General features: G+C 42.3%; 1 protein-coding gene and 1 pseudogene across 2 annotated transcripts in view; both read left to right on the top strand.

Annotated features, from left to right (window-relative positions):
• The window catches only part of TENM1 (teneurin transmembrane protein 1), a 1,003,294-nt gene that overhangs the window by 296,927 nt on the left and 687,972 nt on the right, over positions 1-18,395 (top strand). The window lies entirely within an intron of this gene.
• LOC308240227 (jun dimerization protein 2-like) lies at positions 17,112-17,782 on the top strand (annotated as a pseudogene). Its single transcript has one exon. The product of its transcript is annotated as a jun dimerization protein 2-like (transcript).

Raw genomic sequence — 18,395 nt, 5'->3', positions numbered from 1 at the left:
GAATCCCCAGAAGTGTGTTTCAGGTTTAGAACACAATCACTAAAGAAGAAGAGTTACAGTAATGTTTGCAGTAGTGTAATAAGTGTATGGCTCCCTACTGTGACTACTTTGAACAATACAATCCTCTTTTGTTTGTATAAATTTTGCTGTATTGTTAAAAAATAAATTCATGATTGATGTGTTCTCGGGAAGCATATATTAAAGTATATATTCAAGTATTATAGCCTCAACCAGGCATTTAACCTCAGGAAAGTTAAGTAACAAGTTCTCTGTGCCTCACTTTTTCCATTAGTCAAATGGTTATAATAAGGCCTGTCTCATAGGATGCTATGAACACTAAATGAGAATACATGAAAAGTAGTTATGCAATGAGCCTGCCATGCTGTAAATACTTAATAAACATTAGCTGCTTTTGTTATTATTATCATTGGTTCCTTGGAAATCCTTGTTCATATCTACCCTTTTTAATCAAATCCTATGTTCAGATTTCATAGTTTAGACTCAGTTTTCTTATATTTACGTGACTATACAGCACACTCCTGCTAAAATTATCTTTATCTGTTTCCAAGCTCATTCCTTGAAGACTCTTAGTGGCTTTCTATTTAATTCTGTTCCAACTTCAAACCCCTTGAAGCCAGTTTCAGTGTTTTTATCCTATTACTAGAGGCCCGGTGCATGAAATCAGTGCATGGGGGTGTGTGTACCTCTACTCAGCCTGCACCCTCTCCAATCTGGGACCCCTCAAGGGATGTCTGACTGCCCGTTTAGGCCTGATCCTGGTAGGATCGGGCCTAAATGGGCAGTCGGACATCTCTCTCACAATCCAGGACTGCTGGCTCCCAACTGATCGCCTGCCTGCTTTCCTGATTGCCCCTAACTGCTTCTGCCTGCCAGCCTGGTCACCCCTAACCACTCCCCTGCCAGCCTGATTGCCCCTAACTGCCCTCCCCTGCAGGCCTGGTCCCCCCCAACTGCCCTCCCCTGTAGGCTTGGTCCCTCCCAACTGCTCTCCCCTGCAGGCCTGGGTCCCCCGCAACTGCCCTTTCCTGCAGGCCCAGTCACCCCAACTTCCCTCCTCTGCCAGCCTGGTCACCCCTAACTGCCCTCCCCTGCAGGCTTGATTGCCCCCAACTGCCCTCCCTTGCAGGCCTGGTCCCTCCCAACTGCCCTCCCTGCTGGCCTGATTGCCCACAACTGACCTCCCTTGCAGGCCTGGTCCCTCCCAACTGCCCTCCCTGTTGGCCATCTTGTGGTGGCCATCTTGTGTCCACATGGGGGCAGCCATCTTGTGTGTTGGAGTGATGGTCAATTTGCATATTACTCTTTTATTAGATAGGATAGAGGCCTGGTGCATGGGTGGGTTCCAGCTGGTTTGCCCTGAAGGGTGTCCCGGATCAGGGTGGGGGTTCCCTTGGGGTGTGGGGTGGCCTGGGCAAGGGGCCTGTGGTGGTTTGCAGGCCAGCCACGCCCCCCGGTGACCCAAGCAGAGGCCCTGGTATCTGGGATTTATTTATCTTCTATAATTGAAACTTTGTAGCTTGGAGTAGAGGCCAAGGCAGGCCAGGGTGGGTGGGAAGCTTGGCTTCCTCCATCACCAGGGGCAACCCAAGCCTCCGGCTGGCTCCAGCTCTGTGGCCGCCGCCATATTTGTTGGGTTAATTTGCATACTTACTCCTGATTTGCTGGTGGGCATGGCTTGTAGGAGTAGCAGAGTTACAGTCAATTTGCATGTTTCTCTTTTATTAGATAGGATACTCATTGAAGTCGGGGACTATACTTTTTTACAGTATCTACTATATAAACTACATTAATGAATAACAGTAATAACATAATGAGCTGCATTGAAGAACTAGCAGCAACCTGAAAGGCACTTAGGGGAAATACTTGTGAGAAATCTTATTTTTTTCTAAAATGAAACTCTCCAGTTTGAAATCACATGGTGATTGGCCATAATTCAGAATCACACAAGAAGCAATTGAAAAACTCACCCCCTTCTAAAAGGAGCATGGACAACTGATACTGTTAATAAACAAACTCAGGGATCACTGCCTTGACCTTGTACATAGATGAAAACAGAGTATTTTAGGAGATGGAGGTTTTCCAGAGTGGCTTAAAAAATGGTCAGAGGTTGTTCTACTTGACCAACCTTACTATCCATGTTGAAAATGGGACAAGGGAGTAATCAGATCTAAAGTAGAAAATTACAGCCCAATTTGTGTTCCGGTCTCCTCTGTGTCTCCTTTTGGTTTCCAGAGCCACTGCCTCACACCTGGCACTAAATATACCAAGGAATGTAAGACTTTGGCATTTGACAGAGCACATTTTCAAAGTTCTTATCATTCACTTGACCTAAATTAATGGAAGCATTCATGATGGGAGCACATTAGTAATGTTAAAGCACATTAAATTGAGACCTTTTGTCTCTGCAGAATAATGTTCTATTTTGAGATTTATGATTACACAAAGTAATGAAACAGCCAAATCATTATGTACATCTGTGTTTGTTGATACTTGACATTTGTTTTTAAAGTGAGATTTAGGAGGACCCTTATTTAATCTGGGTTGGACTCTCCTGTGATCCAATTTATTTGCTGACATTTGGATTTCATTTCTATAGTTGAAGCATCCAGTAGTCCCAATATAAAATTAAAAGGCCTTCTTCCTTTAATTAATTATACTTACCATATCCTGCTCCATTATTCAGCTCATTCACATTGAAGAGTTGGAATTAATCGTATCTCAGGGCCATAGACAAATAGCACTCTCAGCTAAATCTATGCTTTGGAGAGGTTTTGGAATACAGTTGTAATTTCTGTTGGCTCAAGTTGAAACTCCTTAATCTAGCATTTGAAGCCTTCTATAATCTGCCCCCAATTTGCCTTATCTTGTCATAAAATCCCTTCTACATTTCCTGGACATGGATGGTAGTTGCTTAATAACTCAGTTATGTTCTTCCTTCTCTACAGCTTTCTTTGTGTTTTAGTCAGGCTGGTGTCTCCATACTTCCCTGCTTTTCAAACCATCCATCCTTTAAAGTCCATTGAAATCCCACCCTTTCTGAAAAGTTTTCCTTGCATCATTTTTCACTACTCTTTTTCTTCTTCAGTTTGGGGCTAGGTGCCAGATTCTGGAAGTCAGTTGATAAATGTTTCACATAGGCAGATCTTTTTCATCAAGATTATAATGGCCAAATGGCTAAGGGTCACACCTTATACCCTTACATATTCTCTAAAATGCCACCGTCAGTGCCAAGCTGATCACATGATTGACTGGCCTGTTGTAATTTTGAAATAGTTTATTTGATGAATGAAGTTTGGGGTTGAATTTCATTTGAAAGTACAATTATATTATACTGGAAGGATGAAAATGGTTGATTTTTTAAAATGTTATTTGCCTTTTAGTTGTAATAGAATCCGTAAATCCCCTCCTGATTTAACATGGAATATGTTGGTAAGCGGCTGTTAGGTTTATAATCCTGAAATGCAGAAAATAAAATTGGACTTTCAACTGGCATTTCTATTTTAGGAGTGCCGTATTAGACCTGTGTTTTCATATGGACTACTCAGAACCCAACTACATCTGTAAGATAGTTGTTAACATAGGGCAGCCTGAATAAATTAGGTTTTATGTCACTAAAATATTTTCAGGGACTTAAAAGTGTTTGTAAAAAGCTAGGTCAAAAAGTTAATATGGAGAAGGATTAAAGAATTTGAAAGATCAGGCGCCTATTAGATGATTATAGTACTTTAGGATTATAACTTTCATTTTCTAAAGAATATGCATAATTCTCAGATTTCACTATTAATAGTCTACTTATTAGTTTAAAATAAAAAGCTTCTATAAGTACTTTTTCAAGAAAAGCATTTTAGAAATTTTCTTTAATATTCCACATAGCTTTAAAAGCATAAAAATACATATATTTCAGCTTATTTTGTTTAAGAAAGAGCAGTGATCTGTGTGTTTTTTTTTTCCTTTCAAATAAGTAACAACTTAGTCTGTGAAAGGTTGTTTGTGGTATTTCTATAAAAACATTAGACACATTAAAGAAAAATGAAATTCAGAAACAAATTGAAAGTATTGGGGAAAAACAAGCCTGTTATGATAAAAAAAATGTAAAAATAAACTGTAAAACTGTGCCTGTGATAATAAGTACATGGAAGGAAAGATACAGTGTTATATAAGAGCACAAAATGGGAGCATTTGAAAAAGTCAGGAATGTCAGAACTTGCTTCCCCAAGGAAGCATTGATTAATGCCTGAAGGCACAAACTAGGTAAAGGGGAAGGGGGAAGATCATTCCAGACATAAGAAAAGCATATGCAAAGTTCCTGTAGTGTGAGGGAGGTTGGCAAGAGTAAAGCAAGTTAGAGTGGATAGAGCAGAGGTAGTGATAATGCAGGTTGGGCAAGATGAGACTGCAGAGGTTAGCAGGGGCTAGATAGCATAGGGCAGTGGTCGGCAAACTGCGGCTCGTGAGCCGCGGTTTGCCGCTCTGTTGACTAATGAGTTTGCCAACCACTGACCTAGACTCTCGATTCCAATAATTACAGGCTGTTGTTGTTCCTTGTGATTAAACCCCTATAGGGCTTTGGGGGTCACATTAAATACTTTGTTATTTATCCTAAGATCAGTGAGAGGTCTTTGGAGAGTTTTAGGCAGAGATAGGTTGTGCTCAGATTTGCATTTTGAAAAGATCACACTGACTATAGCATGAAGAGAAAATCAGACTGTGGCCAGAGGAGAAGCAGGGAGACTATTTAGGACAGTGGTTCTCAACCTTTCTAATGCCGCAACCCTTTAATACAGTTCCTCATGTTATGGTGACCCCCAACCATAAAATTATTTTCGTTGCTACTTCATAACTGTAATTTTCCTGATGGTCTTAGGCTCTACAGCAGCAGTTCTCAACCTGTGGGTCGCAGCATTAGAAAGGTTGAGAACCGCTGCTGTAGAGCCTAAGACCATCAGAAAACACAGATATTTACATTACGATTCATAACAGTAGCAAAATTACAGTTATGAAGTAGTAACGAAAATAATTTTATGGTTGGGGGTCACCACAACATGAGGAACTGTATTAAAGGGTCGCAGCATTAGAAAGGTTGAGAACCACTGATTTAGGAGATGGTTGCTATGAGTGGTACAGGAGAATGGTCATGCCAGTTTAGACTAGGATGGTAGCAATGGAGCAAAGTGGCAAGATTCAATATGGAGGATGTAAAATTGAAAAAGCTCAGGCTGGATCTAAGCTGGGATAATAAATAGGGGCTGTCAGGGATGACTCGCAGATTGCAGACTTGTATGATTAGATAGATGGTGTCATTCCTTGAAATGAGCAGTACTATAGAAGAACTGTGATTATTTTGTGGGGGGCCAGGAGGGTAACAAAGACTGCATTTTTAAAAAATCAGATATATTGAGTTTGAGTCATTTAACCTGTTTGGGCTTCAATTTCCTAATCTTTAATATAAGGGCCATGAATCATTGAGGTCTCCTCTAGAGCAGAGGTCAGCAAATTTCTTCTGTAAAGGACCAGACAACATGCTGTCTCTGTTGTAACTACTCCACTCAGCTGTTGTAGCTGAATTAAACCATTGTATCTCAGTTATCAGGTATAATAATCCTTACACCATGTCAACACAAACCTGCCAACTGATTTGGTTAATTGCAAGGAATAATCAGTGAATTTCAATGAAGAACTGATTGTGTCATTAATGAGTCAAATCAATAAAATTAGTTGAGGCAGTAGACTTGAATAGACTTAACTATCTGAATTATAAATATAACAGACCCTGCCATTAACCTAAGGGGTGATAATCAGGAGGGTATGGATTGAGTACCCACCAATGCAAAACCTAAACAAAGCAAATCAGAACAATCATTGTGAAATGAAGGCTATACTAGGCACTTACTGTCTGAGTAGAAGTTACTGTTTTAGCTGATGTTGCTTCCTGTTGTCATGGGTGTTGGTATTGCTTCTATCTTGGAGCCTCAGGTATGACTAATGGGCCAGCCCAACCACAGAGATGCTGTGTGTGTGTGTGCGCGCGCACACACACACACACACACACACACACACACACATTTAGGCAAATAAAATTATATGATGAATATTATATTGTAATTTGATTTTTTGCTTAATGAATATTTTGGACATTTGTTCATTTTATTGAAAATATGCTTATTCAAACTTTGTGAATTGTCTGTAGTTTTTTAAAATATGTTTTTATTGACTTTAGAGAGAGAGGAAGGGAGAGGCATAGAGAGACAGAAACACCAATGAGAGAATGTCTCTTGCACGCCCCCCCACTGGGGATTGAGAGAATGTCACTTGCCCGCACTGGGAATCCAACCAGGGTCTCTTGGTTCATGGGTTGATGCTCAATCACTGAGCAGCACAAGCTGGGCATGAATTGTCTGTATTTAATTCTCATTTCACTTTTTCTTTGCTACCCAAATTTTTTGGAAATAGCTTTTTCTTATCCTAGGTTGGTATATAATTTGTCTACAGCCACAACTCAATAAATGTTTGTGTGGAAGTGGGGTAAAAGCATCAAATAGTGTAATCCCAAAGCTCAAGAAATCTAGATTCTGGCTGAAATACCATTGTTGATGAAATATTTTTCTGCTCATTACTATTAATAGGGATGATCAAAGGTTAAGCATGTTTGAACATGACTTATACTAGTATAATAGGTATGCAAAATGAGGTTTCCGAGTATATGGACTATGGCAATTGGGTGAATAATTGACTATCTCAGGAGAAAAGTAAAATTTTAATTGAATCATACCCATAATTCATCCTTGTGAAATACTAGTTCATTTCCATTCTTTACAGTTTGTTATGAATGGATATAAGAAAGCTAAGCCTACAGCCAAATATATTTTTCATAAAATTCTTTCAATTTGAGACAGGTAGGTTGACATTTCCATGATTTATTTAATGAGATACTTTTCTCCCATGCTATATTATTATTATTTTTTAATTTATTGAACATTATAGCCTGAGATGGTTGGAGGGGGAAAAGAAGGGAGTTTGTCAAGTCTTAGTTTACACCAATTATAAGCAAAAGTTTTCAGTAGCATTGAATCAAAACCACTAGCTCTGCCTATCGTTATGGGAGAGGGCCTAGAAAGCATTATAAAGATCCAGGAAGGTCTTGGCAATGGGGAGTGAATATGAGAAAGTCTACAGAAGAAGGTAACTGTCTTCAGAAAAGCTGAGCAATATGGTAAACACAAACATAGCAAGCAAGTTTAACATGCACCAGAGAAGGTCTATGGGAGATATTGAGGTATTCTGGTAGTCACTAAATGCTAAGCCTAGCTCTACCAGGAGATGATTGGGTCTAAGATTCAGAACCAGGTTTCCATTCATCAGAAGGACTGTAGTGTAGGCACTAGCCACACCCTGGGGAAACTGTAGCTTTAGTCAATCTATAATAATAAAAGCATAATATGCTAATTAGACTGGACAGCTGAATGACCTTCTGGACGTCATTCAGGATATTATTCCAGACAAAGCTGAGGCAGCAGGGGCCGAGGCAGAGGTGGTTAGGGGCGATCAGGCAGGCAGGCAAGCAGTTAGGGGCTATCAGGCAGGCAGGCAGAGGTGGTTAGGGGCAATCAGGCAGGCAGGTGAGTGGTTAGGGGCGATCAGGCAGGCAGGTAGGCGAGCAATTAGGATCCAGTGGTCCCAGATTGCAAGAGGGATGTCCAACTGCCAGTTTAGGTGGGATCGGGCCTAAACTGGTAGTCAGACATCCCCCGAGTAGTCCCGGATTGCAAGAGGGTGCAGGCCTGGCTGCGGGACCCCGCCCCCTGTGCACGAATTTTGTGCACCAGGCCTCTAGTAATATTATAAGGAAGCAATTCTAAGTTCCTGGAATTAGGGTCAAGGATAGGGCTTAATTATAAAGGAGCAATGTTGAAACACTAAAAGGATTCATAGGGTTAGAGCAAGTCCAGCAGCAAAGCTAATTTGATACCACACATTTGAGTCACTTAGAACTTTTTAATTATTCTGCTTGCCTACTTTGTGATTGGTCCCAGATTCAGGGATGAGGATGAGGGTAGATGCAGGATGATAAGTGGAATAAAATCCATGTTTTCAATCTATCATTTGACTGAAAATGTGAAAATTATGATAGAAATAATCATGAGAATTACTTTGCTACATGAATTTGAATTTTCTCTCTCTCTCTCTCTCTCACTCACACACACACAAACACACACACCACACACCACACTACTCACACTCTCACAAAAATGTGGATCCACAAGAAGAGAGCTGAGCCAGCCTTAAGTGTACATAGCCTTCCCTGTGGTGAGATGCTCTTCTCCAACCCTAGCTATCTCCCATTATGACTGGCCCGAAATCCCTCTACTGGTCACTCCTTTGGGAAGAAAAAAAGATGGTTGCTGCATAGTTGCTTTGAGGAAAATATATTCCAGATATTTCAGGGAAGACACAGAAGGGGTAGGAAATGCCTCTTTATCCAGGGCTAGTCCTATACAAAATTCTTATGTGGAGGTGAAATATATATTTGCCTCCCTCCCATCTCACCTTTTATAATAATAAACTAGTGATATAGTAAGTAGAATATTTCTCTGAGTTTTGTGAGCCATTATAGTAAATTAATCAAATCTGAGGAGTGGGTCCTTGGAACATGCAAGTCCCTTAGAAGCACAGATAACAACCTGGACTTGAGAGTGGCATATGAAGTGGAGGGGGCGGGGGCGGGCACGAGTAGGAGAGTCTTGTAGGACTTAACCCCTAACCCAGGGGTGGGCAAACTTTTTGACTCGAGGGCCACAATGGGTTCTTAAACTGGACCGGAGGGCCGGAACAAAAGCATGGATGGAGTGTTTGTGTGAACTAATATAAATTCAAAGTAAAGGAGCGGAAGGGAGAGCAAGAGAACCCTCCGCTCTTTCGGCTCCGCAGGCCGGATAGAACAGCCGAACGGGCCGGATCCGGCCTGCGGGCCGTAGTTTGCCCACGGCTGCCCTAACCTGTGGAATTTGGTGATTTCTCCAGGTAAATAACCATACTTGAATTGAATTATAGGACACCTAGCTGGTCTCCCGAGATGTACTTGCTAGGGTGGGGAACCCTCCCCTCAAAACACATTGGAATTGGTACCAGAACCAATTTGTGCCAGGCATTATATTAAGCACTTAACATGCAGTTACATTCAGTCCTTAATACAATGCTATGAGGGAGGCACATTCCCTTTCACTCCAGGCACCAAATTATTTTCTGTGTCTGTGAGGAAGGTTAAAAATGAATTTATTCTTGTTCTTAACCTTAGTGGCTGTCAGGTTATAGGCAGTCAGTGGAAGACTGCTGGTTGAGTGAGTTAATACTTTTCCTTTGTTGGACAAACCCTCCAACCACGGTGTGCTACCTAGGCTTGGGCAACTGAGCTCATTCCTGGCTCCACCCACATTAAATTGTATCTTTCTTACATTTGATATCCTCAGGGCTTTTATTTCTGCTGGACAGTTGATAAATTAATCCTGATAAGATTATAGCAGCAGATAATTACTGAGAGTATGTTAATGTGTCACCCCTCCTACATAGCTTATTTGCATGTTAATGGAGCAATTGTGGAGATATTCCCTTAAGGCAAAGGCATGAATCTTGAGGATAAGAAAGACTGTATCAAGGCAATCTGCAGTGTGGGAGTGAAGTGGAAGGTGGTGATGTACACATCTCAGCACTGACAACATACAGACAGCTGCCTACTCCACCTATGTGTTGTGTCAGCTTTGATGAATAATTGTTAAAAGTAAGAATTATGATCTATTGCTGTCTTGCCTTAGTTTTATATTAGCTTTGTTGGTTCTCTAGAGCAAAACCTCAAGCTCTTTTGGGCTAAGACGAATAGCTAAGCCTAATGAGATGCATGGTGCTGTGAAATTCGATTAATTAACTAGGATTTGAATTGAAATTGCTTTTGAGATAAAATTTGTCCACAATGTATTCTTATGAAATGTTTGTTTGCAGCACATATAGTAGCCACATTGAATGTAATTCTCTTGATACTGGGAAGGGGAGCACGTAGTGGGACATCTCAGGAGAAAAAATATTATAGTCTAGCCCAGGGGTGGGCAAACTTTTTGACTCGAGGGCCACAATGGGTTCTTAAACTGGACCGGAGGGCCGGAACAAAAGCATGGATGGAGTGTTTGTGTGAACTAATATAAATTCAAAGTAAAGGAGCGGAGGGGAGAGCAAGAGAACCCTCCGCTCTTTCGGCTCCGCAGGCCGGATAGAACAGCCGAACGGGCCGGATCCAGCCTGCGGGCCATAGTTTGCCCACGGCTGGTCTATACCCTTCTCTTATCCAGAAGACTATATTATATTTTATTTAATTGTATTTTTAAGAGTGCTATAAGAAGTATATTACATGGGATTTTAAAAACTTTTAACAATGTCATCTTTCTAAGACATATGCACATAGTCAGCTTTTATATATATATGGTTTATTTTGAGTTTGATGGAGCTAGATGATTTTTAAATAACAGAACAATGTCATTTACTACAGAGAATTAATTAAATCTCTGCCAAATGGCTTATTACCCTAGCGTGAATGCTTAAGATGGTCATTTATTCAACAAATGTTTGATGAACACCAACTATATACTGGAAACTGTGAAAGGCACAATGGGAATGTAGATTATTAGTAAATAAATATATTTCATATATCCTCAAATCAGATATGAGGTTTTAGACTTTTTTCCCTGCAGAAGAGTTGAATTTTAGAAATTGCTTCTATTTAGTTTCATTGATCTATTGATCTTTTCTTATACTAATATCATACTTTCTTGATTACTGTCATTTTGTAATAAGTTTTATAATCAAGTAGCATAGTTCCTTTAATATTGTTCCTTTTCAAAATTGTTTTATCTATTCTGACTCCTTTGTTTTTCTACCTAAATTTTAGAATTAATTTATCGATTTCTATAAAAAAAACCTTCTGTTATTTTGATCAGGAAGGTAATTGGGAGAGAAGCAACATGTTGATATACACTGAGTGGCCAGATTATTATGATCTCTGAACGCATAATAATTTGGCCCCTTGGTGTATATCCTATCTAATAAAAGGGTAATATGCAAATTAACTGTCACTCCGTGACAAATATGGTGGTGCCCATAGCCACAAAGATGGTAGCATCGGCCGGAGCCACGGAGCCCAGGCCCGCTGCTGAGGGAGACATGCAGGGAGTGCAGTGGGGAGACATGTGGGGAGTGAGCGAGGTTCCCTGTCTGGGGGTTCCAAATCCGCCATTGGTTCCTTTCACCGCTGATTCTCCTCCTCGCAGGTATCCTCCACACAAAATCCGTTCCATGCAAATATGTCATGTCCTAATGGGTGAATCCTAAACCAAATGAGTGTCACATCTGGGCAACCTAACTCCCGTTAGAAAAAGGACCTGGGAGGAGGGATTTAGGAATCAGGGAGCCATCGTGACCTGCTCGGTCTCCAGAACTGCTGTCAAACACAGGAAGACTGAGACCCTCCCAAACACCACCTGAGCTAAACCTGAGAACCAAGATATTTTCAAGGCCCAACGTTTATGGGGGTAAGGCAGCAGGGGAGCAAAGCAAGCAGAACAGCCAACTCAATCAAAGATGCAGGAGCCTAAGATAACGCAGAGAAATGTCCTGGCCACCGATGCTCTCCCACAGATGTGGTGCCCACACCCAGTTGGGGGGAGGGGGTGTGTACGTGCAGAATTTAAGGCCACCGGCAGGAGGGAAAGTGAAGGCATGCCTAAGGATTTTTTGTACATGTTCCACAGGCGAGAAGCAGATTCAGAATCAAGATCCGAAGTCTTACCTCAGCACTGGGGTGTTTAAAAGTATCTAAAAATAGCAGTTCCATGCTGAGTCTACTGCCATGTTTGCCGAGGATGGGAGGCAGGCAGAGGACTTCCAGGGCAGCCCTATAACCTTGGGGGCGACAGGGGTTCTGGAGTGGGAGAGACTGCAGCATTTCCAGTGTCCAAAGAGCTAGCGCTGCAAACCTTGGCCTACCCAGAAGCTCGGTGCTGCTGGAAGTTTCTGGCCCCGCCTTCTCCAGCAAGGTGGAGAAAGGCTGAGAGAGGAGAGGCGGATATGGTGGCTCCAGTGGTCCAAATCGTGTCGTTGTCTCTGTTACCTAGCCTCTGCGCCCTCCAGGACAGCCTCAGTACCAGTGCAGAGGAGGCTTTGGAGAGGGTAGTGGTGAGGAGAATGCTTCTGACTCTGGATACCTGGTGAAACTGTTATCAAGAGCCTTCCTAGGGCTGGCAGGAAAACGCAGCAATGAGGGAGGAATAATGTCTCAAAATGAAGAGGTTGGTTTTTTTGTGTGTGTGTTTTTTTTTTTCTCAGCAAAATGTGAATATTACCTAAACCACAGACTTTGTGAGAATTAATTGAAATAAAATTCCAGAAATTGTATAACAGCCAGGTTGAAGTGTATAGGTTGGTTGAGCATGAGCATGGTCCTGTGCACAGAAAGGTTGCAGGTTCGATTCCAGGTCAGGGAACATACCTGGCACATACCTGGGTTTCAAGTTGGATTCCTGGTCAGGGCTCCTAAGGAAGGCAATTGAAGGGATGTTTCTTACATTGATGTTTCTCTCTATCCCTCTGCCTTCCACTCTCTCTAAAAATCAATGGAAAAATGAATTAATGCCATATCTACAAGTGTGGATAATCTAAAAAGAAAAAAAAAGAAGTGGGGGGGGGGGGCCTAACCAGTTTGGCTCAGTGTATAGAGCATCGGCCTACAGACTGAAGGGTCCCAGTTTCAATTCCGGTCAAGGGCATGTACCTTGGTTGCAGGCACATCCCCAGCTGGGGGTGTGCAGGAGGCAGCTGATTGATGTTTCTCTCTCATTGATGTTTCTAACTCTCTATTCCTCTCCCTTCCTCTCCTTGAAAAATATCAATAAGATAGATTTAGAAAAAAAAAAAAAAAACAGGGTAAAAGTGGTTGAATATGTACTGTATAATTTAAAGCGTGTAAAATAATATAACTTTTTAGGGGCATATATGTTATCTATACTAATAAAAGGGTAATATGCTAATTAGACCAGACATCTTTCAGGCATCCATCTGGACATCCTTCTGGACAAAGCCACGGTGGTGGGGGCCAAGGCAGAGGCCGTTAGGGGCAATCAGGCCAGCAGGGGAGGGCACTTAGTGGTGACCAGGTCGGCAGGGGAGCAGTTAGGCATCTATCAGCCTGGCAGGGGAGTGGTTAAGGGGTGATCAGGCTGGCAGGCAGGCAAGTGATTGGGAGCCAGCAGTCCTGGATTGTGAGAGGGATGTCCCAGATTGGAGAGGGTTCAGGTTGGGCTGAGGGACACCCCCCCCCCATGTATGAATTTCATGCACTGGGCCTCTAGTCTTATATAATAAAAGGCTAATTTGCAAATTGCCCCCTCGACCAGGAGTTCGACCAGCAGGCAGGCTGGCCAACCGCCCATGTCCCCTCCCCTGGACAGGCTGGCCGGACCCCACCCATGCACGAATTCATGCGCTGGGCCTCTAATATATATATATATATATATATATATATATATATATATATATATATATATACATACACACACACACACACACTGAGTGGCCAGATTATTATGTGTTCAGAGATCATAATAATCTGGCCACTCAGTGTATATCCATTAGCATAGTATATTTTTACATTGATGTAGATCTTCTTTAATTTCTCTCTGTAATGTTACATCGTGTTAAATATAGAGGTCTTACACATTTCTATTAATTTTTCTTAACTATTTTATATTTCTTGATGCTATAGTAATTGGCATTTTAAATTCAATGTTCCAGTTGTTTGTTGCTAGTATGTAGAAACACAACTGATTTTCATATCTAGATCATGAATCCTGTGACCTTCCTAAATTCACTTATTAGTTTCTAGTAGCTACTTTATCAGTACCTTAGGATTTGCTATATATACAGTTATGTTATTTGCAAATAAAAGCAGTTTTACTTTTTTTCTTTAAGGTCTGTATACCTTTCTCTTGATTATCATATTGTGTGGTCTAAGTTCTTTAGTAGAATATTAAATAAAAGTGGTGAAACCAGACATCCTATTCTTGTTTCTTATCATAGGAGAAAAAATTTAGTGTTTCATAATTAGATACATGTTAACTATATAAGTTTTTTTAACCCACACCTGAGGATATGTTCTTTTAAAATTGATTTTTAGAGAGAAAGTGAGGGAAAAAGAGAGAGAGAAACATCAATTGTACGTGCTCTGAACATGGATTGAACCCACAACTTAGGTATGTGCCCTGACTGGGAATTGAACCCAAAACCTTTTGGTATACAGGTAGATGCTCTAACAAACTGAGCCCCCAGGCCAGGGCTTAACTATAAGTTTTTTAAAGTTTCCCTTTACAGGTTTGAGGAAGCTTCCTTTATTTATAGTTTGAAGAAAGGTGTTTTTTTAATTTAAAAAATTAGTTTTAAATTCTGTCAAATACTTTTCTGCACTTATTGAGGTGATTATATGAATTTTTTATTTTATCCTCTCTATAATGTGAATAACATTGATTTTTGAATTATTGTACCAACCTTGCATCCCTACGATAAACCCTCCATGGTTATGATTTATTATCCTTTTGTATATATTGCTAGATTACATTTAATAATATTGTGTCAATGATTTTGTGTCTATGACAGATACTGTTTGTTTTTTTTCTTGTAATGTTCCTGTGAAGTTTGGGTATCAGGGTTATATTGGTCTAGTAAAATTAGTTGGGGATATTTTCTCTTCTATTTTCTAAAATAATTTAAGATTGTTATTAGAAATCCAAGATGTCGATGGAATAGGTGGAAAGTACACTCTCCTCCTCCCAGGAACAAACTGGAATTACACAGGGGTCCTCAAACTTTTTAAACAGGGGGCCAGTTCACTGTCCCTCAGACCGTTGGAGGGCCGGACTATAGTTTAAAAAAAAAACTATGAACAAATTCCTATGCGCACTGTGGGCCCGGGATGAGTCGGCTGCTAAGCAGGACAGGCAGCGGCACCCGGGGGGCCGGATAAATGTCCTCGGCGGGCCACATGTGGCCTGCGGGCCGTAGTTTGAGGACGCCTGGTAGAACAACCAACCTGGATCAGCAACTGAAGACTCGCTGAATAGAAGTATTATAACCAAGGATTTACAGAAGGAGCCACATCAAGACTGATAAGAAATGCAGAGATGGGAAAAGGGCTGGCCCTGATCCCATGGGCAGTGGCTGAGGTTCCAGAGGGATATCTCCGCTGTGGGAAAATACTCCCTGAGAGAGAAGTGTGGAGTCTCAACCCTAAGCTAGGCTTCCCAGCCCAGAGCACCAGAGCTAGGAAGAGGTGTCCATATAAGCTTATTATTATTTATTTTTAAAATGTTTGCTAGAATTCAACAATAATAGCATCTGGGTAAAAAATTCTCTTGGAATTGGTTTGAAAACTATAAGTTCAATGTGTTTAATAGCCATAGAGGTAGTTTTTCTTTTGCTTCTTTTTTATTGTTTTTTTTCTTTTTTTTTTTCTTTATTGATTAAGGTATTACATATGTGTCCTCATCCTCCCATTGCTTCTTATGTAAGTGTTGCCAGTTTTTAAAGGAATTTTCCCATTTCATGTATGATGTTGAATTTATTTCTATAAAGCTGTTCCTTAAATTCCCGTTTTATCCTCTTTAACTTCTGTAGGATCTGTAGTGATAATCCCACCTTCATTCCTGATACATCTTCTACCTTATTGGGTTGTAATTACAAATAGGTTGAATAATGTATAATTATGAATGCCCCTCCTTTTAGATTCCATAGCCAGTGTTTCTTTTTTTTTTTTTTTTTTTTTTTTTAATATATTTTATTGATTTTTTTACAGAGAGGAAGGAAGAGGGATAGATAGTCAGAAACATCGATGAGAGAGAAACATCGATCCGCTGCCTCCTGCACACCTCCTACTGGGGATGTGCCCGCAACCAAGTTACATGCCCTTGACCGGAATCGAACCTGGGATCCTTCAGTCCGCAGGCTGACGCTCTATCCACTGAGCCAAACCGGTTTTGGCATAGCCAGTGTTTCTTAATCTCTAGGCCTTTGTTTCTCTTTCTTCCATAATATATTATTCCTTCCTTCCAAAACAACTAAAATTACCCATTTTTTGGTCTGTATAGTCATACATCACTTATTGACAGGGATATGTTTTGAAAAATGTGGCCTTATATTTATTTCATTATTGTGTGAACATCATAGGGTGCACTTAAACAAACTTATATGGTATACCTACTACATACCTAAGCCATATGGTATAGCCTATTGCTCATAGGCTACAAACCTGTACAACATGTAGGCATTTGTAACACAGTGGTAAGTATTTGTGTACCTAAATATAGAAAATGCTCATTAAAGTCCTATGTAATAAAAGCCCAGCGACCAAAATGGCAGAACAACTAGACCAGGGGTCCTCAAACTACGGCCCGCGGGCCACATGCGGCCTGCCGAGGACATTTATCCGGCCCGCCGGGTGCCGCTGCCTGTCCTGCTTAGCAGCTGACTCATCCCGGGCCCGCAGTGCGCATAGGAATTTGTTCATAGTTTTTTTTTTTAAACTATAGTCCGGCCCTCCAACGGTCTGAGGGACAGTGAACTGGCTCCCTGTTTAAAAAGTTTGAGGACCCCTGATTTAGGGGCAATCAGGCAGGCAAGCAGGCGAGTGGTTAGGGGCAATCAGGCAAGTAGATGAGCAGTTAGGGGCGATCAGGCAGGCAGGTAGAGAGGTTAGGGGCAATGAGGCAGGCAAGCAAGTGGTTAGGGGTGATCAGTCAGGCAGGCGAGTTGTTAGGGGTGATCAGGCAGGCAGGCAGAACCCTGTAATCTATAGCCTCAAAGAGGGAGACCCAGGCTGCCCACCATAGCTTGCGGGAGGGATGCTCGGCAGCTGCGACAGGAGGCGCTGGCAGCAGTGAATGCTGCAGTGTGGGGCTGGTGCCACTGCAGCTCCTGAGCAGCACAGCACCTGCAACCTGGCTCAGGCCCCAGGATCCCCGCCTCCACCGTGGCTTCTGCAGAGCTGGACTGCAATTCCTCCTGCTATGATGCCTGTGCAGATCCTGGACCCTTCCATGACTGCAGGCTCTCTGCCAGGGCTTGGCCCCCTGACTGGACTCCCCAGCTCGGCCCTGACTGCAGAGGAGCTGAAATACACTTGTATCTACAACATTGGGGCCATGATTGCCCCTTTGAAGTTCCTGGAGGTAAAACTGGGCAAGAGGACTCAACCTGTGAAAAGTGAGCTAGACGAGGAAGAGGAACGGAGGAAAAGGCACCGGGAAAATAACCAAGTGGTGGCAGCCTGATGCCGGAACAAGAAGAAGTAGTGTGGACAGAGTTTCTGCAGCGGGAATCTGAGTGGCAGGAGCTCATGAATGCGGAGCTGAAAACCCAGATGGAGGAGCTGAAGCAGGAGCGGCAGCAGCTCATCCTGATGCTCAACCGGCATCGCCCCACCTGCATCGTCAGGACCGACAACGTTAAGACCCCTGACTCAGAAGGCAACCCACTGCTGGAGCAGCTGGAGAAGAAGGGATCATGGGCTGGGAGGAGGACGTGGAGGAGGAGAGTCCCAGAGGGCTCTTCCTTGCTGCATGAAAAACTCTTCAATGAGGCTCAGCACAGTACACATAGGCTGGGCTTTTTTGTGAAACTCAGATCAGCCACACCAGGGGAAGAAACCCAGCCTGATGAAACCAGGAGCAAGCGCTGAGACCAAAGTAGTCCTGAGGGGGGCTTGTTCTGCCTGGGGCTAGGCTTGCAGGAGGCAGGACAGAGGCTCTGGGCTGGAGAGATGCCCAACCAGGCAGTTGTGGGCATTTCTCTGGCCTCTCCGCCAGGGCACCCACCCAAAGGACCTCCAAGCAGCCAGGAAAAGCCTTGAGTTGCAACCAAAATTTGGCTGAGGATGGAACTCAGAGTGCAACTGCAATTGCCTGCCCCCTGCCCTAACCCTGATCCTGATGCAAGGCTGGAGAAGGGCACTGTGCCAGGCCCTGCTGTACCCACCCACCATGGTCCAGCTCAGTCCTGCCTGCAGTGACAGCCAGGGCGCACCCTCGCCGGCCCTGCTGGAGTTGCTGTGGGCACAAGGCATGGGCGCCCTTCCAAAGCACATACTCACTGAATGTTTACAGACTGGCTATCCTGGCAGGGCTTTCAACTGCACATGTTTTTTTATACTTTCTTTTTCTTTTTTTAATATTTAAAAAAATATTTTATACAAGCAATATATAAATGGATTTTTATAATCACTCAATGTGGTACAGTATAAATATGCTATGGTTTGTTTGTTACGAACAGATATTCAGCAGTTATGGCCATTG

The sequence above is a fragment of the Plecotus auritus genome, assembly GCF_963455305.1.
Source record: "Plecotus auritus genome assembly, chromosome: X".
Lineage (NCBI taxonomy): Eukaryota > Metazoa > Chordata > Mammalia > Chiroptera > Vespertilionidae > Plecotus > Plecotus auritus.
The sequence above is the reverse complement of the archived record's forward strand: the minus strand, read 5'-3'. Positions and strand labels throughout refer to the sequence as shown.